The sequence below is a fragment of the Salminus brasiliensis genome, chromosome 16 (assembly GCF_030463535.1).
Source record: "Salminus brasiliensis chromosome 16, fSalBra1.hap2, whole genome shotgun sequence".
NCBI classification, from domain to species: domain Eukaryota; kingdom Metazoa; phylum Chordata; class Actinopteri; order Characiformes; family Bryconidae; genus Salminus; species Salminus brasiliensis.
This window is the reverse complement of record NC_132893.1, coordinates 14,588,632-14,616,623: the sequence shown is the minus strand read 5'-3', so window position 1 is coordinate 14,616,623 and position 27,992 is coordinate 14,588,632.

Here is a 27,992-nt window from a genome sequence, read left to right as displayed (position 1 = left end):
CTGGAAAAAAAACTTGAGATGGGGAGCCCATACTCCTCTGGTCGACATCAGATAGCACAATAATTGAATTAAGAGAATATGGAAATTTGCTGTTAAGCCATAAAAGATGAAGGTGAGTGATATGTTAAAGTCCAGGCAGGTATGCATGGTCATTCAGTGAGATGAGGATGAATCCATGCAAAACCCCAGAGCAGGACAGCAGGCAGCAGGGTAGTGGAGAGAAGTGGTGGTACCAGGATTGATCGGTTGGAACTAGGCATCTCAATATATGGTTGGTAGGTAGGTAGAGAGAGAGAGAGAGATAGAAGAAAAGAAAAGAAAGGAGGGAAAACACGAGTTAGGAGAAGCGCAGCAACATTAGATGAGGGTGGGGGTTGGGGAGGCGGGGGGGTAGTTGGGGGAAGGGAGTCCATGAGGTATGGTGGGAGTCATTTCACGGTGAGCAGAAAACACTAAAGGTTTCAAGCCAAATTAAAACATCTTAGAGAAAACAAGGACTGACTACACATTTATACTCAAAGGATTGGATACAATACATTTTCCTTCTCTAAACACAGGCCTCCTTTAGCATGGGACTGTACAAATGACACAGGCAGAAGTAATCAGGATCATTACAGTAGAAACAGAATTGTGGCCAAAATACACTTGGAAAGAAACAGACTTATTTACCACTCAGATAATAAGGCCTTGAATGCACAGGATAATACAGCAGCCACCAAGCACAAGCATTCCAATCCATATGATGAGACTAGAGAGAATGACCAAAAACCTTTCCCAGTTACCAAACATGGAATCCAACCATCCCGTAACGACTGCTGTGCTCAACCCTAATTTCAGTCCTGAAGCACTTTGGCTGTAAAAGCTACATAGGACACCCACATGTCATCATTCCCTAAAGTAGCATTGGTAAGTGTCGAACATGAGAACAGCTCAGCCCGTTTGGATGCAACACCCAGAAAATTACAAGAGACATTGGTAGGATTGACAAAACATTAGGCAGTGCATTGTCCTGGTGTGTGAAAATGATAGGAACCACAATAATTGTAGCAATCAAACAAATTGTTCTCAGGCCACAGAGTCCTGGGTTCCTGAAAGGATGCCAAGGGTGCACAATGTTCTGGGCCATATTCCTCAGAAAGTGTTCAAAATAGCCCAGAGTTCATTTCTGTTCTGGGCACATCCCCAACCTAAAAGTCCATTTCTGTTCAAACTGAAAAAGCGTCCTGGATCAGATCTGATCAGATGGTGGGAAGCAAGCAACACAATCAGTCCAATGCCGCTGTTCAAATGATGCTGTGTCCAGACTTGTCCTGTTACAGTCTTTGCCCTTCAGTGTCATCGCAGGCAGCAAAGGCGGCGCTAGGCTCACACCTTATACTGTTGTCAACGTAGGATGGAGTCAGGATGTTTACCAGCCGTTGCCATTGACTCTTCAGATGGTCACATCTTTTGATCACACACATCTTAAAATCCAAACAACAACAACAACAACAAGTGCCACTCCGGTCATTTGAAGAGAACTACACAGAATACATTGATCAAGTACATAAGGAGTACATACAGTCAAGCCGGAGTCTGCACACCCCTTTCACCTTCTTCACATTTCATTTTGTTACACACTTATTCTACAATAGACAGTTCTACACAACTCCACACAATGACAAAGTCAAAGCAGGTTTTTAGACATTTATGGTAATTTATCATAAAATAAAGTAAAATCTCATATGTTCAAAAGTAGAAGAGGAAGAAGCCCTGAGAGGAACCAAGACTCAAAAGGGGAACCAGTTCTCCCCTGGTCAACACCGGATAGCACAACAAATGACAGAACAAGAATAAAAATCAACAAAAGAAACAATAGTGAATTTTAAGAGCCGCTGCAAAGATGACATCAAGCCAAAAATGAGAGTGAGCAATGTGAAAGTGCATGCAGGTAAATAGTCATATGCACAGCTATGCAGTGAAGAGAGAATGACTCAATATGAGAACCCAGAGCAGGACAGCATATCAGTGGGCAGCGAGAAAGAGGGGAAAGGAAAAACAAACAATAGGATTAGGAGGAGCGCAGCAAAATAGGGGGATTTACAGTGGGAGTCTGACCCAGACGGTAGTCACCAGCACCCAACCTTGAAGGGACTCATGTCAGCAGCGAGCGGCTCAGCACAAGGGGAGAGAGAAGAAAGGAGAAAATGAAGAAAGGGCTTTTGGAGTAAGAGTAGACTGGTGTACAGCCAGTAAAAAAGCAGATTAGAAAGACAACAATAATGATCAAAACTGTAAACTGTAAAACTCCGTAATCAGAGCAGTACACAACAGTGTTCGTATGGAAACATGCTACAGCAGCACTGAGTCCCAAACAGCAACAGGAAGCTGCACTGCAAAAGATAGATAGACCTCAACTATGAGAGACAAAATGAGAAAATAAATTCTGAAAATCACATTGTCTGATTTTTAAAGAATTTATTTGCAAATAATGGTGGGAAATAAGTATTTGGTCACCTACAAACAAGCAAGATTTCTGGCTCTCACAGACCTGTAACTACTTCTTTAAGAGGCTTCTCTGTCCTCCTCTTATTACCTGTATTAATGGCACCTGTTTGAACTCATTAACAGTATAAAAGACACCTGCCCACAACCTCAAACAGTCAAACTCCAAACTCCATTATGGTGAAGACCAAAGAGCTGTCAAAGGATACCAGAAACAAAATTGTAGACCTGCACCAGGCTGGGAAGACTGAATCTGCAATAGGCAAGCAGCTTTGTTACAAAGGCTACCGTCAGTAACACACTACGCCGCCAGGGACTCAGATCTTGCAGTGCCAGACGTGTTCCCCTGCTTAAGCCAGTACATATCCGGGCGCGTCTGAAGTTTGCTAGAGAGCATTTGGATGTTGTGGAAGAGGATTGGGAGAATGTCTTATGGTCAGATGAAACCAAAGTAGAACTGTTTGGTACAAACACAACTCATTGTGTTTGGAGGAGAGTGAATGCTGAGTTGCATCCAAAGAACACATACCAACTGTGAAGCATGGGGGTGGCAACATCATGCTTTGGGGCTGTTTCTCTGCAAAGGGACTAGGACGACTGGTCCGTGTACATGAAAGAATGAATGGGGCCATGTATTGTGAGATTTTGAGTGCAAACCTCCTTCCATCAGCAAGGGCATTGAAGATGAAACGTGGCTGGGTCTTTCAGCATGACAACAATCCCAAGCACACTGCCAGGGCAACAAGGAGTGGCTTCGTAAGAAGCATTTCAAGGTCCTGGAGTGGCCTAGCCAGTCTCCAGATCTCAACCCCATAGAAAACCTTTGGAGGAAGTTGAAAGTCCCAAAACATCACTGCTCTAGAGGAGATCTGCATGGAGAAATGGGCCCAACATACCAGCAACGGTGTGTGCAAACCTTGTGAAGACACGTTTGACCTCCGTCATTGCCAACAAAGGATATATAAAGTATTGAGATGAACTTTTGTTATTGATCAAATACTTATTTTCCACCATTGTTTGTAAATAAATTCTTTAAAAATCAGACAATGTGATTTTTTTTTCTCATTTTGTCTCTCATAGTTGAGGTCTACCTATGATGTCAATTACAGACCTCTCTCATCTTTTTAAGTGGGATAACTTGCACAATTGGTGACTGACTAAATACTTTTTTCCCCACTGTAGACAGCCACAGATGGACGGACAGCCAGATTTGTACACTGACAAAGACAGCCATCCAGACAAACAACCAGCCAGCGCTGCACATGCACAGCCAGACAACCAACGTTGCCCACAGACAGCCAGCCATCCAGTCAGCCACATGCAGTTAGGACATCTTAACAGTCAAATATGTAAATGACGGACAGAGTGGCTGTTTTGCAGGCTTTTTTTGTCGACGAGTGTATATAACATGCTTGGCTAACTGGGTGTAATAGCTTCTGCCACTTTATGTTTGTGTTAAGCTATATAATATATTGTATAATTTTACCTAGTGGAAGTAAGAGTTAGTGTACAGTAGGGGTGTGCAATCTTGACAAAAACGCAGATCAATATTTTCTTGGATTTTGCAGACAATGATAATTAGACAATACTTTGCATCTTTCAAAATGTGTTTAGAAAAAGCTAGACCAATGCAAGACTTTTACACTTATTTATTTACTAAAATAAAGTAAACATAATACAAAAACTGCACGTTATTACAAATATTGACATTACTAACTCTTTTACAAAATCTTTTTTTTACATTAAATTTATTTTACATTAATGTAATATATATTTTACACTGAAAATTACAATTTCAACTTCATTTCACTTAAACTGTAAATTGTGAGACTACACAGTTTCTTATAGAAGTATACAGGGGTCACACTTTCTGGCAGTGTCACATGGCAGAATGTCAATACTCTATTTCTATAAAAAAACAGTGCAGTCACATAATCTGATAATGGCCATCTGTGACTGCACACAATAAATAATCTGCATAAAATGCCCTTGCACACAAGTAGAAATCTCAAACCATTTACTGAGGTCAAAGAATTAGACTGTCACAGGTTACGGTCCAACAGCTCCTTGGTTGGTTTCGGCCTGTAGTGTTTTTTTAATTATATATAATCTTCATATTGAGCACAGTGGTCAGTTTGCAGATGGTGAAATATGAATGTCAAGCTGTCTTCAATTGCAACCGATTTGTGACCTGATTTGCAGAAGGAGAAACCTCTGTGTTTTCAAAGCAAAACCACCTCCAAGCTAATGATGAACCATGTCTAGCGACTAGCGAAAATGTGAACTCTTAAGGCGTGGTTTTGAGGGGTTTCTGCGAAGCGAGAGACCTACTCCATAATGTCTGCTTGCAGACTGTTATGACAACAATTGAGATATTATTGTAGATGATGCAGATCACACACCACTGGTCTATGGTCCATTTTTTTTCTGTGATTCGCATTTTGAATTATAAATCTTGTGATTTGTCAATCAGAGCAACATGATTTTAAAAGTGCAGTATAGGACTCAAAGAAAAGTACACAAAGATTACAGAGGCTTATTTGAAAGATTTTAATTGCAGAAGGTAGGGTTTCTGTAAAATGCTTTTCTGTACTATGAAATTTGAGCTATAGTGTTTTGTGGGTAATTTGAGAGATTGTTTTTCAGTTTTATTTCTTTCAGTGACAAATTTTCTGTACCTCGTGATGCACTTTGGAAAGTGACATGAGAATGGGACAGATGTGGATCAAGAGGTGTTTGCTGATCTCACAACCTCAAAGGACATCTGCTTTGTCATCCAGGATGACTGTGATGGTAATTATACGTTTCATGAATGGAAAAGATAATTACAGTATCGGCTTCTAACCACTTAAACAAATTAGAAGAGAAGAAGAAATGTTGTTTAGCAGTTCAGCAGCCTAAGATGCAAAATCATCTTTAAGCCCTTAAATAAGATTTTCTTTTTGGATGTTTATGTTGATTTTGTGACATTTTTTATCTGTTCAGCTGAAAAAGAAGATTCTTCTCTCCAAGCTTGGAGGGACAGCAGTGCTTAATCTCTTAAAACACTATAGCCCGAATATGGGCTACAAATCCGTCACTGAATATCTAGCAGTATATCTGAAGCATTACAGGTCCAATATTAGAAACAAAGACACCATATTAAAGCTTAGAATCTCTGCTTTTCATTGCCTTTTTCATTGATTGATTTTCATGCCATTTTATCTTTAGTTTATTTTAGAAAATATATTTCGGTTGCAAAATACCTTGCCTACTTTTATTTTAAATAGGATCAAAGAACTGGTTACATCATTTGACTCCTTTCTGTTTGAGGCCAATTAAAGTATGTAAATATGTAATTTAAGGTGCCAAACATATTACTTTTTTATAACTTAAATGGTGACTAACTGTTTAGCATGAACAGTAGTGTTAATAGGGTTTCATTTAGATTGTAATTGTAATTTTATTTTAAATGTAAACTTCCATGAGACAGTTTTAATATTTTATGATGCATGTAATTTGTATGTTCAAATGATAAATAAATAAATAATAAATATATTTATTATAAATGTGTCCCCCAATAGATGCCACTTACAAGCTTTATGGCCTGCCACAGAGTGAGAGTGAACGGGTACTTATTGAGGTTTTAAACCTTACTCCGTCATCGATGAATCAATCAGGAGATGACCAGAATATTGGCCCTCTGGAACCCATAGTTAACCATCATGACCATTACTATGTACAGCCAAATGTAGAGGTACTCTACAAATCAATCTCTCTCTCTCTTTGAAAACAATAGCTGTTATTTTACAAACTGAAATTGTATGAGAACTGAAATCAGAATGAAAACAAGTCAATCCTGTTTCTTCATTGATGTTATGAAATAATTAATTTGGAATATGATAAAATAACATGAATATATATATATATATATATATATATATATATATATATATATATATATATATATATATTAAAATGCATTTTCTGTGTCAATTCCTTGTCCTTTTGCTGTAGAAGTTGGTGTAACCAGTATCTAGTCTAAAATACTAATATTGTATAACAAAATAAAAAAAATTGGAAGCCACTGGCGGCCCAACAGCAACATTAGCCACATTAACAACCAGCTACCAGATGAGTTCTGGAAAGAGGCCAAAGCTCTAATGAACCGTACTAGTGACAGAGACCATACAACTAAAAATGCATGAAAAGTTGGAGTACAGGCAGCGACTGGTCCATATTTCTGGGACATCTACAGTCCTCTCTGTATTTCCCCCGAACGTTAATAAAATATTTTGGAAATTAAACATCATGAAAGAATTTGGTTTTGTGCAGTAAACTTTAGAAATTATTTGGCATCATTTTGTGTTTTTTTAGATACTTCAGGATTTTTTATTTTGGCACTGAAACAGTAGCTATATTATTGGAGAAGTGGCCTGAAATCAGCCAGGGACCAGCAAGGAGAGCAGTCATTAGCGGATGCTCCAGGTATGCTTGAGCAAAAATTATTATATAAAATTAATTTGAGAATTGCATTTTTTGCCTTTATCCATGTCATGTTTGGTGTTTAATGACTTTTAGAGTCAACTACTATATAACTAAATTGTCAATTTGTGAGCAAAGTCATTTCAGGATAAAGCCTGTTTTCTATCAAAACTAAAAAAAAAGCCACATCAAAGCAAACTGAACTAAGAACAATTACAGTAACATTTGAAATACTTACCGGTACATAGTTACAATGAGGAAGAGTAGGTACAACCAGGAACTGAATGCATTATTGTGCCATTAAAGACAACGTAAATATGAATAATATACATATATCAGACGACAGTATAAGCCTTTCAAGAAATACACCTTTTTTTCTAGAAACTAATTCTAAGCCCCCAGTTGTTACTTCCTTGTTCCTCATTGTACCTACACAAGTACCAGTATAACACCAGTAAGTACTTTATATGCACTAATTCATATGGGGTAGTTGCACAATAATTACATTTGGGATTACTTTTTTGCAATATCCATTGCCATCTACAGACTGGGACAGTGATATGGCATCACTTCTCCTTTTGTAGTACATCTTGCCACCTCAGTCTCCTGGCAGGAAAACAACCCAAATGAGTAAACACCAGGCTACAGACCATCTTGTAAAGTTTCATAAAGCATGGCAGATCTTTATTGCAAATCATGGCTTTTTGTTTTAATTAGTAGAGTGTCTCTGATGTTATTGGTATTTGTAGTCTTGCAGGAGCCTGGATAAGCACAGAGGCAAATGGACCATGTCAGCCATACCTCCTTGCTTTAGGATCCTCCCAGCAGGCCATCAGCAACTTCAAGGACAAGAAGCCTACCAGTAGTCTACCAGTAGTAATCTACCAGTAGTCTCAGTGAAACTAAATTCTAGGGGTTTCAAGCACTTGTATTTTTCCTTGTATAGAACAGGTGTTGCTCTTTTGATATGGAATACACTGTTATTTGAACACATCAGATATTTCTGATTAAGATGGGAGATTTGAGATGTCACAGGGAAAATAGAAGGATTAGTAGTAGCTCACAGCGTACACGGATTTGTGGTGGGGGCTGGAATGTTTGTTTAAACCCAAGTTGAATCTTCTACAGTGACTGCACAACAAAGTCCAGTATGTTATAAAAAAAAAGGAGAAGAAAGATGAAAGAATTGGAATCAACAGACATCTGGAGGGAGATGGGAGTACCCGTCCGGTAAGGACTATACACATTACTCTTCTCCACATTCGACCTACTCAACAATAGACTTTTCTTATTTTTAGCAAAGGTGGGGGGCAGTGATACTGGTACAATAGATCTTTCCTATCATGCCCCAATCTTGAATCATGAAATCAATTGAGATATATAGTTTAAAAACACAAGAAGCAGTTTTATACCTTAAACAAAGACATTACAAGGTGGGAGGAAGAAAGCAAAACTCGGCTTATAAACATAAAAGAAACAGGGAAACATCAATTATAAAATTAGAAATCCAAAAGACCAGAAGAGCTAGAATTTAAAATGCAGAAAATTCAAGAAAGTTTTGAAATATTTTATAAGGATTTATACTCCCAATCACTAGCACCAAATGATCTACAGATTGATCAATTCCTAGACTCCTTAAAATTGCCCAGAGTAACAGATTAACAAAATGAAAGACTAATACAGAAGGTCACTGCTGAGGAGTTGTATGTAGCCATTTCTAGATTAAAACCAGGAAAATTTCCAGGACTGGCAGATATAACTCAGTGAGGGTTTGTTTGCCCAACAACTGTTAATGCCAAATTAATATAATGTGTGAAATTATGGGTCCAAAATATTAGTTTACAGTGTGTAGTTGGAACATGACAAAATCTAAAATCTTGTAACTTATATGGGTCTACCAGAGCCCCCACTATTGAATGTTATTAATTATGAGCAAATCTAGAAATGCAAGACCACAATCTGACTTACACCTCTGTAAAGTAGATCATTTAATTTGAGGTCGTTTACCATTCCAAATACACATGGATAGTACCTTAGAGAGTGTATTCCAATATTTTAGGGAGGGGGAAAAGGTATCAAATAACTATAGAAATTCAGTCTAGGCAAACAGTTCATTTTTACCACTACGTTCCTGGCGTGCAGCACGATAGGCAAGGCCAATAGAGTGTATGAATTTTAATTTGTTTTAGTATACCAAATCTTTGAGGACCGTCATACTCACTGAGGGATACAAGTATACACCCAAATACCTAAAGTGGTCCACCACTGGAACATAAGTGGGTAGCATGCTTTGGTCTAACTGAAAATGTATGGGAAGAAGTGAAAATTTATCCAAGTTTATCTTGTGACCTGACATTTCAAAATCAATAAATAAACTAAGCAGAGGTGGAATTGATGATTTATCTAAAAAGAACAAAACACTGTTGCATCAAAGGAAATATGTTGGGATTTCTTTACTATAATGGGGGAGCTAGGCATAAAGTTTGTGCCACTGCTTGAGCTACGGGTTCCAGCGATATAGTGAAGAGGGGGTCTGACAAAGGGCACTCTTGACGTGTGTGCTTCAAATTTAAATTCAAGGGCAGATACTTGCGGGCTACGTCATTTCTGCCACAAAGCAAATGCAATAGAATCCTTTCACCGCTGCCCACAAAACTCTGATCGTCCCCTGAACCCTGATAAAACACAATTCGATTCATTTACTCAATTGAGAGCCGAACTCATTGTGTAGTAAATAGGTGTTCAAGGCACACAGCCATAATTTGTAGTCATTTTTATCCCAGTAACAAATACTATCGTGGTCTGAGAAAGACATTGGGCAGATACTTATGTCTATCCCTGAAAGAACAGTGCAGTTTCTCTTGCGGAGAAAAAAAAAAATGTTGCTTAGTGCTCGGATCAAGATGCTGCCAGCAGTCAAAAAAGACAAAGACAAGGCGGTAATACATTGCTTAAGTTCTGAGCTAGCGGTCAGCTGACTGTGAGAAATATCACACCCTCATCTGTCTAAATGAAGATTAAGGAGTTAGTGGTGGGAGCGGATAGGAATACAAAGATTTGTTAGATAATCTAACAGAAAAGGGAAAAAATTGGGACTCCCCCTAAAGCACTTTTCTGGCATTACAGTTACAAACCATGCGGGGGACAGGGTGTCGATACTGCAGGGTTCGTCTGAGATACTATGAGTAACTACTTTTTAATACAAGCAAAAAAATGACTGAATAAAAGGCTATAAAATCGAGTAAATCAATTACCTACCCACTGTCCAGGTCACGAACCTGACTGGTGTAACTGGGAAGGGCCAGTCAGTCCTGAGCGGTGTCCAGAGCGTGCAGTAGTGCTCTTTCAGGGCCTCGCTGCATCGGGAAGAGAAGACTGGAGAACGATGGTCCAGAAGCTGCCTGGCAACATCCAGGACACGGGCACCTGGAAAACAGGAGACCATGAAGTTACTCTTTTGGCTCCGATACTTTTAAGTATTTTACAGAAGACTCTCCAACAGTGAGAACACTGAGGAGTTGTCCGCAGGTGAAGTCGAAGAACCGATAACCTCAAACCAGTTAGCAGAGGAAAAAGAGGAGACGAAAACCCTCTGTGTCCGCCATGCCAGCAGTGCTGGAATTAAGACGGACGTGTTGGAGAACTCCTCCTCCGTCTGTGGAGTTTGGATTGCCTCTACAACAGCAGCGGTCGGTCAAGCTTGACGACCTCCTTGCAGAGCGCCTGCAAGGCGTTCCTCCGAGCTCGCTACGTTTCTAGAGAGTAAACACATTCAGAAACAGCTACTAGAACAGCAGTTGATGTGATGTGCAGAACCCACCAAGGCCCCAACTATCGAGTTGATTTCAACAATTTTCTCCTCAAGTCCTTCACCATGATCCAATCGTCGCTCTGTATGGAGTGTACAGAGTCTGTTGGCACTGGAAAGGCTACTCGCACCATGGAATGACTCTGCCCAAAACCAAATTGGGGAATTAAATGTTCCAAGACCTTCGGACACTTGGATCCCTGTTCGGATAACCTGGATCCCTTTGATATGGAGTCCCATCTCCTCCAGTGTGTTCTAAATTCGTAAGGCAACCAATTGTAATAATTGGCTTACAGACACCTCGGGTACAGAGTCTCAGAGTCAGTAGAGCGCCTGAATTGACTCTGAGAACCCTGAGAATCAAAATATTCCAACACAATATCCTAGAATTTTCCAATTTAAAACAAATCTGGTTCGCAAGAAATTCCCAGTTCAGACAACTGTGAGACTGAAATGATCTTAAGGCAATGCACATCTTCGTCCTTCGAGCCCGGATCGCTGCAAAAAATTCAATGGCCTAAAACAAATGTGAAAATTAAAATATCCAAAGGGTTTTGGGTTAAAGAAACCCAAAGGTCTAAGAATATAGCGTCCCGTCTCCTCCAGTTTATTCTAAATTCGTAAGGCAAGCGGTCCAATTAATTTACATAGTCACCTCGGGTACAGAGTCTCGGAGTCAGTAGAGCACCTGAATTGACTCAGAATCACTCATTGGGATGTCGGCGGTTTCTGATCCGGTCTCTGAAAACTCTGGACTATTGGAATATTGGGATCTTTGTGGAACCTCAAACTGTGGTATTCGGATTTGCTTCTCCACAAATATATTCTCCTCTGTTTATATTGCTTGAATGTAGAGAACAAAACACTCCTAGATTCAAAAATTGGGTGAACGACTTGATGCAGTTTATAGAATAAAATCGGCTTGGCTGGCTGCAGTGGTGAATTTAATACTACTTGGCAGGTTGTCTTGACTTAAACAGACTTGATTAATCGGCTGGTTAACACCCGGTTTGAACTATTTCACTATTTACATTTACTCTCTTTTACCCTTTGCCTTCCCTTGGGCACTTGTATGTGCTTTATTATCATATTACCTGTATTTTTATTAAAGACTTTATAAAAGTTCAAATTTGACCCAAATGTGGCAAGGGTGTCTAAGGTGGGGGACCTCAGGGGGCTGTTTTCACAATTAGTGCTTTCTGTATGATACAAATGTGAATAAATAGACCTTAATTAAAAATGTAAGAAAAATAAATAAATAAATACAAGTCTCAGCTTTAGTCTTGAATCAACTCACACCAAGGACTTCCCTGGTTTAGACTGGTGGATGTTCTGTTCAGTGAATTTGTGGTACAGTAAACTAAATATAATGCTCACTGTTACCAGTGGATGGTGCTCTCCTCGTTACTATTCTTTTTATCTGAAGAGGAGCTGCAAAGCCACAACCATTACAATGTAAAAGACCTGATCCAAGTTGGACCACCAGCAAATTATCACAGTACTTGTCTGAGTCAAAAGAACAACACTGGACTGCAGTCAAGCCTGTAACAATGTACTCAAAGGGTACAACTGATCAGGAACTGTGTTACAAGAACAGCTACTCTATGGCATGGTCTGTGATCAATATACACCTGTGAAAATATCTGAAGACAACAAAGGAAAAATTGCTCTTTCTAAGAAGCCTGCATGTTGAAAACATTCACATCATGAGAAAACCTGCAGCTAAGCTCAAGCTGGAGAAAATTAAGAGCTCTGTGTTTGGGATGGAAACAGGCGAGTTATGCTGTGGAATGCCATGTACAATTTAAGAGCAAGTGGAGTGTTGGCAGTTTATTCAGGTGTGCTCTCATTAGTGCGACCTTACTGTGAGGGTCTTATTTTGGGGGGCTGTAGCTGTGGTAAGCAAAAATCCTTCAGATCCGGTTCGAATAAACCGATGGTAAGCACACTAACTTTTCCCTCCATTAAAATAGTTAGGAGTCATGGGCTCCACTCCGGCGTTTACTGAGGATTACTCGGGTGCAGTCTGTGAACTTCCTGAAAAATAAGAGTCTAATTGTAAAAGCTACGGAGTGATTCTTGGCTGATGTTACCTCCATACTGAACAGTAAAATATATTTGTTCAGTTACAGCAACGGATTTTTAGGCATTGCTCAGTGAGAAGAGTACAAGCATGAGAACGTGGCACCTTCCTCACCACATCAAAATACAGCAGAGAAAAATCGGAGAACCCTATTTGATAGGGAAAGGTGTGTACTAGAATAGAGCAACTTGCCTAAAGAATTCTGGATGGGCTGTAATGACCACTGCAGTAATTCGCAACAGGGGCTTCAACAGCTGTTTGAAACTCTGTACAAAATGTTGACAGGACAAAAGCCTGAGAGAATGAAGCTAGAGTCAAAATGTTAAAGGGAGTCTTTGTAGGGTATGAAAGAACAAGAAAGAACATGAAAGTTTTGTCAGATTCCAGAGGAGGTTCAAGAGTCTGCAACTGATGCTCAAGACACCACTTAAAACGAGAGAGACATAGTACATGCCATCCAAAGAGAGACAGGAAAGCACCTCAGTACTTAACTGACTGTGTCAGATATTGAAGATCAGACACTGACCAGAACTGACTACTGCTACAGGGTCTGTAACGTACCACAGAGCTTTAAGAGGCAAGGAGTTAAACAAAATCACAGTTTTAGGTTGACTCTGAAAGAGGAGAGGAGATCTCTCATTGAAAATGACAAATTTACTCTGACCCCCCCTCCCAGAAGCTGAACATGCAGTGGTGAGAAGGTGGGTCTATGATTAAAAACAGTGTAGATGGATCTGAAATGTACAAAGTCTGATATGTTGCTAAGGATTACAGTCAACCAATGGGAGTGGATTACATGGAGACATTTTCTCCAGCTGCAGTTATACACTCTTTGATGCAGATTACCACACAGTCCAACCTTCTGCTCCACCAGATGGACGTTACAACAGCCTACTTGAACGCTCCGATTAATTGCGAGATCTGCATGGAGCAAGCAGAGGGATTTGAAGGAAAGTCAAATACAGGTGAAAAGCTTGTCTGTGGACTGAATAAATCATTGTGTGATCTCAAACAGTCTGGAGGAACCTGAACATGTTGCATGATTATCTAGATGAAAATGGCTTTACACAGAACCCAGCTGACCATTGTGTCAGCAAGTATAGTAGACAATGATTACGCCGAAAGAGTCCTGGACACAGGCCCCTGAAAAACAGGAGACTGCGGCGTTACTCTTTTCGATACTTTTAGTTTTACAGTAGAATCTTCAACAGTGAGAACACTGGCCTCAAGGACGTAGCAGTCGGCCACGCTGACACCCCCAGGGTCTTTCCGGTGCGGGAGTGGAGACGACGCCCCTCTGTGTCCACCACACAGGTAGTGCTGGAAGAAAGACAGCCACGTCGATGGAGTTTAGACTGCCTCTACAACAGCAGCTGGATCTGCCAGTCAAGCTCGTTCCGGTCACCATGTTCAAGAGTAAACACAGAAAACACAAACGACAGTCAGTGAGACAGTAACACAGGGAGCAGAGAGCACAACAGGACTACAACTGATAAAGAAGACAAAGCTAAAATGAAATACTATAAAGTAGGGATGTCGTCTTGTTCACAGCTACAAGTGATTGGTTTCAGAGTCCATGTCTGGTCATTATATCACGATGCTAGCTACATTTTAATATCCAATTTCTATCTAAATTTGTTTGATCCATGACCATATACGGAGTAAAACAAGAGTAAATACTGGTGATGCGTCTGATCAATGGAGACAGCTTAGAGCCCAGAAGGACTTCAAGACGGACGGCGAAGTGGCCGATTTTCTCCTGAACAGGTGAGCACTGATCTTCAGCTAAGCTTAGCTAACCTCAGCAAGATCATTTAGAACAACCACTAGCGGGGATGAGCATTTTAAGTCATTTAAACATTCGAGTGCTTGGATTTATATTTAGTGGTCCGATTACAGCTGGGTTATCAAGATGATATTTGAGATGGCTAGTGCTAGGAAAAGCTATCCAGACTAGTGCTGGCTAACGCTAGAGAAGCAGATGGGCCACAGCAGTTTACTCCCTCAGCACCAAAGAGCGTGACAGATTTTTTTGCCAAATAAATCAAAAGTTTGACTATTTTGACTCAAATGTTTGTGAGATATGTTGAATGACTTCTAGTGTCCAAGTCGAGTAACACTACTCATGCCCATTCCTAGCTACTAACGTGAGTGGTTTCTCCGTTGTAACTAATAAAATCCATATAGCTACACATTTACAAGAGATTACTCGGATTTGTGACTGAATCGGTGGATATGGTCAGATTTCACTTTCGTGATTTCATATTTTAGTAAAATGATGTGACTTTCCTGTGTACATGAGTTGATTATGGTATATATTTTTTTTAGCTTTGAATGTCCAAGCACGTCCAACCCTAGTTAGAGGCAGAAGATTAAGCACCTTTTCCAGTTTTGGGTGTTCAGGTGGAAGACTTTCAGACCGGTCTAGTATGTTTTCATCCTTTCATCAGTTCGGAATTATAATATTGGTGGCGTACAAGTTCACAAATTTCATCTGTATAGAGAAGATCTAGCACATCTAGAAGAAGGGATTGCAGCTCTGGAGAGCACCACGGATGCCTCTGAAGCTCTAGAGAATAGTAATAAGCAATATTTACCTCAACATGAGACACAAAAATAGCAGCAATTAGTTTGATTCTTACACCTGCTGCTGCTTTATGGGGGGGTGGGGGTGGTAGGGGATAGTTCTGTTAAACTGAGCATGTTGTCGGGATCTGTAACTCAGTAACTCCAACTCTAGAGTGTATTTTAGGAGCAGTGGGCTTGATACTGCAGGGTTTGTCTGAGATACTATGAGGAATATTGATATTACTTTTCAATACAAACCAAGAAATTACAGAATAAATGGGTGTAATCAATTAAATCCTTCACCTGCCTACTATATTTACACTTACATTTAAGGCATTTAGATATATTATATACTGTTGCATGCTCTAGATCTTTAGGGGGAAATGGGAAGATGGAGAAACCTCTTCCTCAGTGTCAAATACAAGGCAAATGGGATGTCTAAGGAATTTCAGTTTTGGTCCTTTTCCAAGTACAACTGTAAAGGGGACCAAATTCTGGTAAAGCCAGTCAAGTCAAGTCAAGTCAAATTTATTTGTATAGCGCTTTTTACAACTGTTGTCGTCACAAAGCAGCTTTACATAATTAGTTCTTAAAGCGTTCTGAGGCAACTCCCAGGTTAGCTTTTCCATACGTAACCATTTGGCAATCTGCTTCAACCACATCCTTCTGGAAGGAATATCTGATTTTGACCAGAACAGAATACACTTTAACTAGACAAAATAGAATATGTAGAATACTGATGGTGTCATCTTCCAGTGAGGAATCTACATCATTTAAGAGATACAGAGAACAGAATGAACTCCTGCTATGAATAAACTAGAAAAATCCTCGATGCCCCTTAATGTCCAATTACTAAGCCCAATGTCCCCAAGCTGAGGGTGTAGATCTGGATTCAAGGAGAGTGGTGATCATATAGAGATACAATTAGGGAATTATGTTATATATTTTCTAGCATCTCTCCAAGAAAGCAACATATCGTACACTACAAAGTTATCAGAGAGATATTTTGTCAAAATTATAAATAAATGGTAGGGAAGTTAGGGATCTAGGATGACATGTGATGAAGTCAGTGTTAGCTGACTCATCCCCAGGCCATACACAGTAGAGACTTGTGACTCTGACAAGTGACCTACCTGGTGATCCTGGAGGAATGAAGGGGGCTGGTGAGTGGGTCTTCTAGGAGCCGGCAGGATCCACGGTTAATCTAGAAGGAGGAAAACACACAACCAATAACCCTAGAAGTGTGGTTCAGGTCAGAGGTAATTGTTATCCCAAGGTATCTAAAGCCAGTTTTTGTCAACTGGAATAGTAGATTTAGTTTAATATAATTCAGGACATTCAGCTGAATAGCTGTAGACCTGCCAAAACTGATTTTATAGCCAGACAGCACACTATAATTAGTGATGAAGTTTCTGATTTCAGGAACAGAGGTCACTGGATTCTTTAAATATAGAAGTATATCATCTGCAAATAATGATACGATGGTCTGCTTCTCCCACTAAAACTCCTGATATAATGAACCTAGATGTAAATGTATTCAGCAAGGAGTTTTATTACTAGGGCAAAATGCAATGCTGAAAGAGAGTAGCCTTGTCTGCGGTGTCTTCCAATTGGCACAACATCAGAGATAAGATTGTTTGCATTAATACAGGCTGAGGGGTCTAAATACAACAATTTAACTATATTTATAAAATTATTCCCCAATACGATTTTCTCCAGTAGTGCAAAAAGAAAATTCCATTCAATCCTGCTGAACACTTTCTCAGCATCTAAGGAAACGATTAAAAGTAGGGTCTTTTCTTTTGGTAAGAAGATTTATAAATATTAAAGGTGGCGAATGTTATCGGATCCATATCTGGATTTAATGATTCCCATCTGATCAGGTTTAATGATCTATGGAAGAAATGTTTCCAGTCAGCGAGACAGTGCTTTAGTTAGAATTTTGTGATCTACATTAAGTAGACTAATGGGTCGATAGGAAGCACATTCTGTTGGGTTTTTGTGCTTTAACAGTAGAGCATTTCAATTTTCTTCAGGATTATTATTAATCATGGGCATAAAAATGGGGTATAAATCTGACCAAAACTTCTTGTAAAATTCGACTGGATAGCCGCCAGGGCCAGGTGCTTTTCCCGAGGGCATGGCCCTAATAGCATCCCAGATCTCCTCTGGTGTAAAGGGGGCATTCAAAAGAGTCTGATCAATGTGAACTGCTACAGTCTGAAGTGTAAAGCGATATTAAAAGGATCATTAATTATGCGAAGGTCATAAGAAAACTCTCCAGAGGAGTTTTAATAGCTTTTATAGATCATTCAGTCTGTTGTAATTAAGATGGTGAGCTAATAAACAACTGGGTTTATTTCTGTTTAGAAAAAAGTAATAACTTAGAAATATGAGGAGTGTATTCAGGGTTAAGTTTTAATTTAGCATTTACTAGCAGAGACCAATTTGTAACAGACTGTGTGTGTTCTAGTTGCAGCTTCTCAACTTCCAAATTTTCTTTGGTTTTTGGCTCCGAGTTCTTTCTGAAGAGACGCAGAAGATCAAATGACCTTGCAAAGTGTTTTTGACGGCATCCCATTTAACTGCACTAGTAACTGGAGAGCAGCAGTTGTCTTGCCAATAATCTGTTATTCTCTTTAACATGGAAACAAAAGCTTCTTTATTTAGTAAATGTGTTAAATCTCCACTGAGGAGTTTTTAATGCTGTTAAATTTACCATTACATCCAAATACACTGGACTGTGGTCAGATAAAAACAATTTGACAGACCTTCAACATATGTATACGGTTAGTAGGAATAAGAAAGTAATTTTGGACCTTCAGCCACCAAGTTTTCAACCTCTTCCAAATCTGCCTTCTGTGGCGGTACCTCGTGTAAAGTGGATAATGAAGCCTCCACCGAGGAGACAGCCTGCAATATCTTGAAGACAGCCCTCCATATTATCCTAAAATCAGCCGATAGATCTGAGTTCAACATGAAGAATAACCATGTTTGGTTGAGTATTAGCAGGAATGCTAGCTTCATCCCCCTCAGCGGATTCCAGAACTTGTTTTCTTGTCTTTAAGTCTCTGGGACTGCGTAGATAAAGAAATGGGAAAATCTTTATCCCCAGAAGTATCAGTCATAGGTATATCAAAAGTGGGACTGCATTAAAGAGATTAAACCGAGGTGGAGTGTGAATAAAGACAGGTGTAAAAACGGAGTAAAAGTCTAAGCAGCCATCTCTTACCTGGTCACGTTTTTAAAACAAATTCTTTTTTTTGAGAACAAATGTTTATTAACTATTTTAAAATGTATGCAGAAAGGTGCCAAGCTTACCTAAGGAGCACAAATCAAAAGCTGGAGATTGGAAAAGTTGCATATGGAATCATCTTAATGATGTCAGATAAAATTTATGTAGAAATATCCAGTGGATTATTTGGTGATCAGGATTCCTCAAAGATATCACCTGGAGGTTAAACTCCTTTGCTCTCCCATTGGGGGGCAATGAAACGGAGCATTCCCCATCAGTAAATAATGATTATGAAAGAGTGGAGAGCGCTCATGCCATATTAGAGTATGTCTGCCTAAACAACTGTTAATGCCAAATTAATATAAGGTGCGAAATTATGGGTCCAAAATATAGTTCACAGTATCTAGTGGGGAAAAAACACAAAATATAAGACCTTTACTTTACACGGGGCTACCAGAGCCTGTACCAGAGCCTCCTCTATTGAGCAGCATGAATTATGAGCACTTTGATTCAGGCATGTTGATACATACATTTCAAACTCCAGAAATGCAAGAACACCACCTGACTCACACCTCTGTACAGTAGATCATTTTATTCAAGGTTGTATGCATGTGTATTGGGAATGGTCATATCCCAATATTTTTTATAGGCAGGAGCAAATGTATCATATAACTATAGAAATTCAGTCTAGACAGAATATTCTTTTTTACCACTACGATCTGGAGTGCAGTGAGGGCAAGTTTATCCAATTTAGTATCTATTTAATTTGTTCAAGTATACCATTTTTTTGAGGACAGTCACTCACTGCGGGACACACAATCCAGTGGTGGACCACTTTAGGTATTTGGGGGTAGACATAAATGGGTAGCATGCTTTGGTCTAACTGAAAATTTAAGGGGAGAAGTGAAGATTTATCCCAGTTTATCTTGTGGCCTGACATTTTTAAGCAGAGGTAACTGAATCTGTTGATTTATCTAAAAAGAACAAAACCTCGTCATATAAACTGAAATATGACGTTGGGCTTTCTTTATTATAGGGAGCTAGGAATAAAACAGCGCACTGCTTGAGCTAGAGGTTCCAGCAATATAGTGAAAAGGCATTCTCAAGGATGCCGCCCAAACCAGGAGACTTTACTTTTTTCATCTGACAGAGGGTCTCTTTCAATTCTAGAGGAGAAATCTCCTGATCTAAATAAGATGCCTCGTCAGTAGACAATTGTGGTAACTCTAAGGAATGGAAAAAGGAGGCAATATTTAAGGTTTTTTGGGGACTGGTCTGATTTATATCATTCTGAATAGAAGCTGTAAAAAGTACAATTGATTTGTGCATGTTCTATAAGTAGTTCATCATTGGGACCTTATTGCTGCAATATTTGAGAACTTCTCATTACTGAGTTTTAGCACCAAGAGGTGACTGGGCCTGCTTCCATTAAAATAGTCATTTTGTCTAACCCTTATAATAAGGAATTCTGCTTTTTCTCTTAGAAGAATATTAAGCTCATTGCAATACAAATCATTTTATTTAAGAATATTACCAGAAAGGTCCAGATACTTCTCTTTTCTGTCACCAAGAACCAAAAACAGAATTATTCCTAAAGAAACCATTCACTGCTCCCAATAAACCTCTGATCGTGCACTGAATCCTGATCCTGAATTCACTCCTAAAATCAGAGCCGAAAGATTTGTGCTTGCATGTAAAGTATGTTGCTTAGTGCTCGGATTAAGATGCTGCAAGCAGTCGAGTAAAGACAATGTGGTATTACATAGCTTAAGCTCAGAGCTAGCGGCCAGCTGACTGAGAAATATCACCCCCTGATCTGTTTAATTAATAAATGATTAATGACTTTTCATATCTGCTCCCACCACTAACTGAAAGACCACTAGATTTGTTAGAGAATCTAACAGAAAAGAAAAACTGGTATCTCTTAGAGTTGGAGCGTAAACTGAAATAAAGGCAATATTCTCATTTCTTACTTTTGTTGCAATGTGTATTATTCTTCTTTCTTCACCCCTTCCTTATAATAGTAATCTCCCACTTCCTCTGTACCAAGATAAGAACTCCTTTAGTTGTTATTTGCAGCTGCATAAGAAGCAACTCTATAGAATTTATTGCATTTGGGAATATCAAAATCTCTCAATTGGGATTCATAATCAGATCAAGGTCAGTTCGTTTTTGATAGAGCAAGAACAACGGAAAAAATGTTTAAGAGGCTTATTTGGACCATTAAAAACATTTAAAATCATAAAGACAAGGGTCTTGTTATACCTAAATGTCCAGACTTTCAAACGAGTCAAATAAAAAAAAAACATAAAATAAGTGAACTGCCCAAATACACAAAAATACAAATATAACCTGCTATATAAAAAGTGCCCTGCTAGAAGTTTATTCTGCTGTCTTTGCTCACCCATGAGATAGTCTAGCTTTGAACACATCCTGAAATGTAGACATGTGTGTAAAGAATTCTTCCCGCGTTGCTGAGAGCCACGCCATGATGATCTTCTTCAGTGCACCAGAGGATCCACCATGTTGGATTGAGGCGAGGAGAAGACAGATATGATTTTGCTGGTGACGAGTTTGGAGTAAAAGGCAGAGGTTTCCTGCTGAGAAACATCCTTAACTGCACTGTAACCAAAAAGAAGAAATGAAATAAGGACCAAATTCGGGAGCTCTAGCCAGCTGCAACTGAATGAACCGATGAATTCTCAGCAGATATTGCATCCCAATAGTTGCTGGATTAGGTACAATTGGACCAGCAGGATATACTGCTGCACTTACCGCTCTCAGAGGACTATTCACCAGTGAAGATTCACATGCAACAATGACTTCATTTTCCAAAAGGGAATTTATTTCTTTATAACTTCTGCTTCCTTGGACATGGGACATTTAGTCAATAAGGGGGGCATCTCTGGTTAAAGTGGTGCAAGCAAAACAGCTGATTGGCCTTACCATGCTCAATATCATTCATTCTGAGACCAGAAATGTTTGGGAAATGTTTGGTAAGTTAGTCTTAGTCTTGTCATTCTCACTTGGCAGCTCAGATCTTGACCGTGTAAAAGTAGTATCAATTATTTGCCCCCTGTCTTGCCTAGGGACTTATGTGATTCACCTGGCTCTCTAAACAACTGTCTCTGTCCTTCATCCAAGACTACATGCACAGCTGCAAACTGATCCTCATAGTACAAGATACTGATATTGTTTCAGCTGCAATCTTTTGTACCACTATATGTTCATACATATTGTCAACACCATCTGGAGACAAATAAAACAATGTAAAAATGGAGGATTTTCCCATTCAACCTCTGACAGAGCTCCATGTGACGCATCAGGTTCTCTGCTCTTTCAGATACCAAGAATATTCTACTGGGCCTATTAGACGTGGAAACACAATATCCTAGAATTTTCCAATTTAAAACAAATCTGATTCCCAGTTCAGACAACTGTGAGACTGAAATTATCTTAAGGCAATGCACATCTTCGTCCTTCGAGTCCAGATGGCTGCAAAAAGTCAACGGCCTTAAACAAATGTGAAAATTAAAATATAAAAAGGGATCTGGGTTAAAGTAACTAGAAGGTCTAAGAATACGGCGTCTCGTCTCCTCCAGTTTATTCTAAATTCGTAAGGCAAGCGGTCCAATTAATTTACACAGTCACCTCGGGTACAGGGTCTCGGAGTCAGTAGAGCGCCTAAATTGACTAGGAATCACTCATTGGGATGACGGCGGCCGCCTCTGTCGGTTTCTGATCCTGTCTCTGAAAACTCTGGACCCAGAGAAATATTGGGATCTCGGTGGAATCTCCAAAACTGTGGTAGTTGGATTTGCTTCTCTGCGCTTAAAGAATCAACTCGATCAGTCAGTCTTAGGAATGTAGAGAAACACTTTAATCCTGCAGTAAATGTAACGCCGGTGGAAGACTTCAGAACTGTGTCCTTGCAGTACAGTCAGTTACACTGAAATCTTGTTCAAAAGGTGCTGGCTAAGACTGCTTAGATTACTTAAAGAGAAAACCCTCCTACCTAAAATTGGGTGCAGTGGTGAATTTAATACTACTTGGCAACCTGTCGACTTAAATAGACAATATGGACTCTGATTGGATTAATTGGCTGGTTAGCTCCCAGTCTGAAATCTATTTCACTACTTAAAATTCTGCAGTCATTTACATTTACTCTCTTACCCTTTGCGTTTCTTTGGACACTTGTATGTGCTTTTATAACTTCATATTCAGAAATTACCTGTATTTTTACAGTTACAGTCATAAATGCAAAAGCTTCCAGGGGGCCCTGTGTGAACCGACCCTCACCAATGTAATAAACAGACCTACGCCCTTGATTTAGTTTCACAGAGATCTGGTGAACTAAGGTGGTTAGCAATCATAACTTAATTGAAAAGGACTGCTTTAGGGGCTAGAGATCATTACAATTAAAAACCATGACAGTCTCAACACTGCAGGATTTGTCTGAAATACTATAAGTGTCACTGATATTACTTTTTAATACAAGCAGAAAAGTGACAGAATAAATGGGTTGAATCAAGTAAACCATGTAAATCACTCACCTGCCAACTATGCAGTTCACTAACCTGACAGTGTGACTGGGAAGGGCCAGTCAGTCCTGGCCTGTCACCTTCTTGATGTGCCCGGAGAGAACGATGGACCCCAGGTGGCTCAGGTGAAGCTCATCTCTGTGTAAGAGGACCAGACGCAGGAAAGCTCTGCCAGTTGTCTACGAAGTCAGCGCAGACGGACCTGTCAGCCAGCAGTGGAGCAAGAAGAGGCTCACTCACTCGTCGTCAAGTGGGCAGGGGGCTGAAGACGATGATCCTTTTTCCGAACAGTGTCCAGAAGCGTACAGCAGTGCTTCTTCAGGGCCACGCTGCAACAGGCAGAGAATAGTGGAGAACGATGGAGCCAAAGCCACCTGGTGACGCCCAGGACACGGGCAGCTGGAAAACAGGAGATTGTGGCATTACTCTTTAGGGTCGAGACTTTTCAGTGTTTTACAGAAGAATCTCCAACAGTGAGAACACCGCCCTGAGGAGTAGTCCTCTGTGCCGGAACAGGTGAAGAGCTGAGGTTCTCGAACCAGTTAGCAGAGGCGAAAAATGGTTGTGGTGGTGGAAGAGTCCTCTGCTTTTCCCAGCCACACTGATACTTTTAGGCCCTCTCAGGTGCGGGACAGGAGACGACAACTCTGTCTGCTGCGCCGGTAGTGCTGTAATTAAGACGGCGGTGTTGGAGGAGTCGCGGGCAGCCTCCAGCCTCGGCTTCCGTCAGTGGAGTTTGGACAGCCTCTACAACAGCAGCTGGATCTGCCATAATAGCTTGACGACCTCCTGGAGAGTTCGTTCCTCTGAATAAAAACATGAACGACGGTCAGTGAGAGAGGACTGTACAGTAACACAGGGAGCAGAGAGCACAAGGATCACAACACCACAAAGGTAATAAAAAGAAGACACAGCCACAAAAGTGGTACCAAGTTTCCCATTAAAGAGTACAATAGGCTTTATAACCTGAATGTGGTCAATGATCACAGCGGTGATGGTTACAGTGTTACAATATTCAAACACAGCATGAAATCCTTGATCACTGTAATTATGATGTTTCACATTATGCAGTAGAGAGCATGACGATCAAGGGCAAGATTGATAAACTGAACTGTGAAGTCTGCAAGGAAATCTGCTCAGAGTAGAAACAGAACCTGATGCACGAGCAAAAGCAGTACTTGAACTAGTACATACTGACCTAGCTGCTCCTATAGATCCAGTGTGCAAAAGAGGGTTGTAGATCCACTCTGGCGTTTACTGAAGATTACTCAGGTGCAGTCTGTGTACTTCCTGAAAATGAAGGGTGAAACTGTAAAAGCTACGGAGTGATGCTGGACTGTATGGAACAGTAAATGTATTTGTTTAGAAAATGGCACAGAGTTCACAGCAAGGGGTTTTCAGTCATTGGTCAGTGAGAAGAGCATAAGGCGTGAGACCTCAGCACCTTGATCACAACATCTAAAAACAGCAGACAGAAATTGGAGAACCCTATTTGATATGGAACGGGGAACACTAGTAGAGATCCAATTACCTAAAGAATTCTGGACATCTGCTGTAATGACCACTGCAGTCATTCGCAACAAGGACTTAAATAGCCACTAGGCTTAAAATGAAACTCCATACAACAAGGATGTTAAAGCCAATTTTCTGATGTTACAATTAAACTATGCAACAGACAGTCTCGATACTGCAGGGTTTGAGATACTATTAGAGACATGGATTTATTACATTTTAATACAAGCAGAGAAATAAATAATAAATGGTTATGAAATCAAGCAAATCATGTAAAATCACTTACCTTCCAACTATCCAGTTCACTGACGGACGCCTCGGGAGAAGCTTATCTCTGTGCAAGAGGAACAGACGCAGCCGAAAGGGCTCAAGTTGCTAGATCCAGCATGCTTGATGTGAAAAAACGACAGCTGGTTTTGACTACATGTACAAAGTTGACTTTCACATCAATGAAATTAATCAAAGAAGAAAGACCTGGAATCTCTCAGTGACAACCAAATCCTGACAGTCTCAGAAAAAATTTACTGAGCAGAGAAACACTAAATCTTAGTAGGCCAGCAGTGGTATTACCTCTGAAATCTCAGTACAATGAAATTGGGGCAATAAATCTGCAGGAACTCGAACTAGGCGTGTGGTATCTTCATTTCATTGACCAGTTCTCACGGTTTAGTGCAGACCGCATTCTGACCACAAAGAAGTCCTCTGAAATAGTGAAACGCTGTTCATAATCAGTCTGCATGCTCCACCTCAGAAACTGTTCAATGACAACAGAGGAGAATTCAACAATGATGAAGTGACAGAAAAGGAGGAAAACTTCAACATAGAAGTAAAGACAACAGCTGCATACAGTCCATGGAGCAATGCACTTTTGGAACGGCACAACCAAACACACACTGAGATTATGGTGAAAGTAAAGACGCAACAGCTGTGACTGGGATACTGCACTGGACTGAGGCCTTATGGAAAAGAGCAGCAGGCAAAAGGTCCATGGCTACAGTCCACATCAGTTGGTCTTAGCACAGAGGACAGGTTAGGATTCTGTCCAAACTGACAAGCCTCCTGCTTTAGAGGAAGCAGGAGAGAAGCAGCATCAAAGAACTCCTACAAACACAGGAGGTTGAACATGTGCTGCAGCACAGTGCAAAACAGCAGCTTATAGGGACTGTTTTTCCAAAAAGGGGCATCAGCTTCAGTTGCTTCAGTGCAGGACAAAGGAAACTATATTAAAAATGCATCTTGAAAGGACATAATACTGCTGTTCTGTGCTATGTCAGAGTTCTTTCTGTATACACTGTTTTTAAATAGCTAAAAGGAGTCTGTTCTATCAGAATACTAGGGTTTTAAGTATTGAGGGAGTTTGTTAAGTCTATGATAGACATGCATTGTTTCATTTATATTTTCTCATATTGGTTGTGGTATATTTACATTTACGGCATTTAGCTGATGCTCTAATTCAGAGCGACTTACAAAAGAGCTTCACTGTTTACTCAAGAATAACCTCAGCTAGTTTGAATAGACTAAAAATTCAAAGATACCTCTAAGCCTAGACACTGCTAAACACAAGCCAATAATGAGACCATAGTACTCTACTCTTCACCCAAATACCATCAGAAGAGGTGGGTCTTCAGTCTGCGTTTGGACAGTTTGCGTCAGACAGCAAGCACCTCTACTGTTCGGACACCCCAGGAAAGTTGGTTCCACTACTTTGGTGCCAGGAAATGCCGCACTTACTAGTTGGTAGGTGGGAGGGGGACTGAAGATGATCCCGGCATCTGTCTTTTTCCTAAGTGTGAGGCAGGGCTCCTTTAGGACTTCGCTGCGTTGGGCGGAGAACAGTGCCAAGGGAAGCCACCTGATGTCGTCCAGGACACCGGCTTGGTTGTGGAGGAGCCCTTTGTTTTCCCGGCTACACAGACACACCCAGGCCCTCTGCAGGAGTGAAGTGGAATTTAGATGACCACATTAGAGGAGTCGCCACAGGCAGCCTCGTCTTCCATCTGTGGAGTTTGGACTGCCTCTAAAACAGCAGCTGGATCTGAGGGTCAAGCTTGATAACTTCCTTGCAGAGCTTGCTCCTCCATGGTCGCACCGTTTCTTGTGAGTAAACAGAGAAAAAAAGAGAGTACAGTAACACAGGGAGCAGAGAGCACAAGGATCAAAACAACTGTCTCAGATAAAGAAGACAGCGCTAATATTAAAGACTATAAAGTAGGAATGATGGCTTGCTGCTCTGTGTTGAATCACGTGTCAAGCTTTCAAAGCAGGACCTCATCGAAACAGCAGCTCGGGGTCTCACTGAAAACGAAGCATTGTTGCCTCACTGAAATACAATCACAGGTCAAGGCACGTCAGCTCCCTGGTCGCGCTGAATTATGTACTCAAGTAAAATAGAAATGTACAAAATGTGTAAAAATTAGCCGACTTTCATTTCAAAAGACAATAAAACATGAAGTAGGTTTGGTCAGGTATTGTTTCCAAACCCACAAAAGAAAAATTGTTCACAAACCCTCTTTGTATTCAAGGGTTTTTAATTGGAGATGACGTGAAACTATCTTGAATTAAACATCAACAAAAATGTCTATTTCTGGTTATTTTTGTGTTCAACAAATGTTCAGTCTATATACATGTGCAGTACTGCTTACGAGGAGAACAAAGCAGTTACACACTCAAATGAAAAACATGCAATTAAATGTAGATCAAATTACGTTCAATGAAAAGAAACACAGGCAGACATCACTGTATGGAGCTCCCGTTTCCGTTTGGACGAAGCTTATGAACACAAGTGAATCAGGCAATAGTGGTGTAGTATTTGTAAAACAGGTGGCACAGTAGAGCTGTGAAGCTGTGGAGGGGAAGGTGCTTGCTAAGGGTTGCAGTTAGTTAAGGGGAGTAGATTATAATCATTACTACTGTCAGCAAGAATAACAGTTTGTGAGTTTGGTGAGTTTGTTTACAGTACTGAAAATTAATCCAGGGCAGTTTTAGTTATTATAGATTAGAAAGGAGAAATATGATTCGGCTTTAATAACGATTTTTTCTGCATGACACCATTTGAGTTGAAGAAATTCTAATTTAGTGTGACCCTACTAGCCTTGGGACGATAAACGATATTAAATATCGATAATTTAAACAAGTGACGATGTTCAGTGCAATATCATCCCAGGTGTGTGTTTTTTTTTTTTTTTGGCTTTATTTAACCATTGACTTTGTGCAAGTATTCTACGGTAAACTAAACATTTAGTCCTATGTAACAAATAAGGCAGCATCTAAGTATTGATGACTCATCATTAATATAAA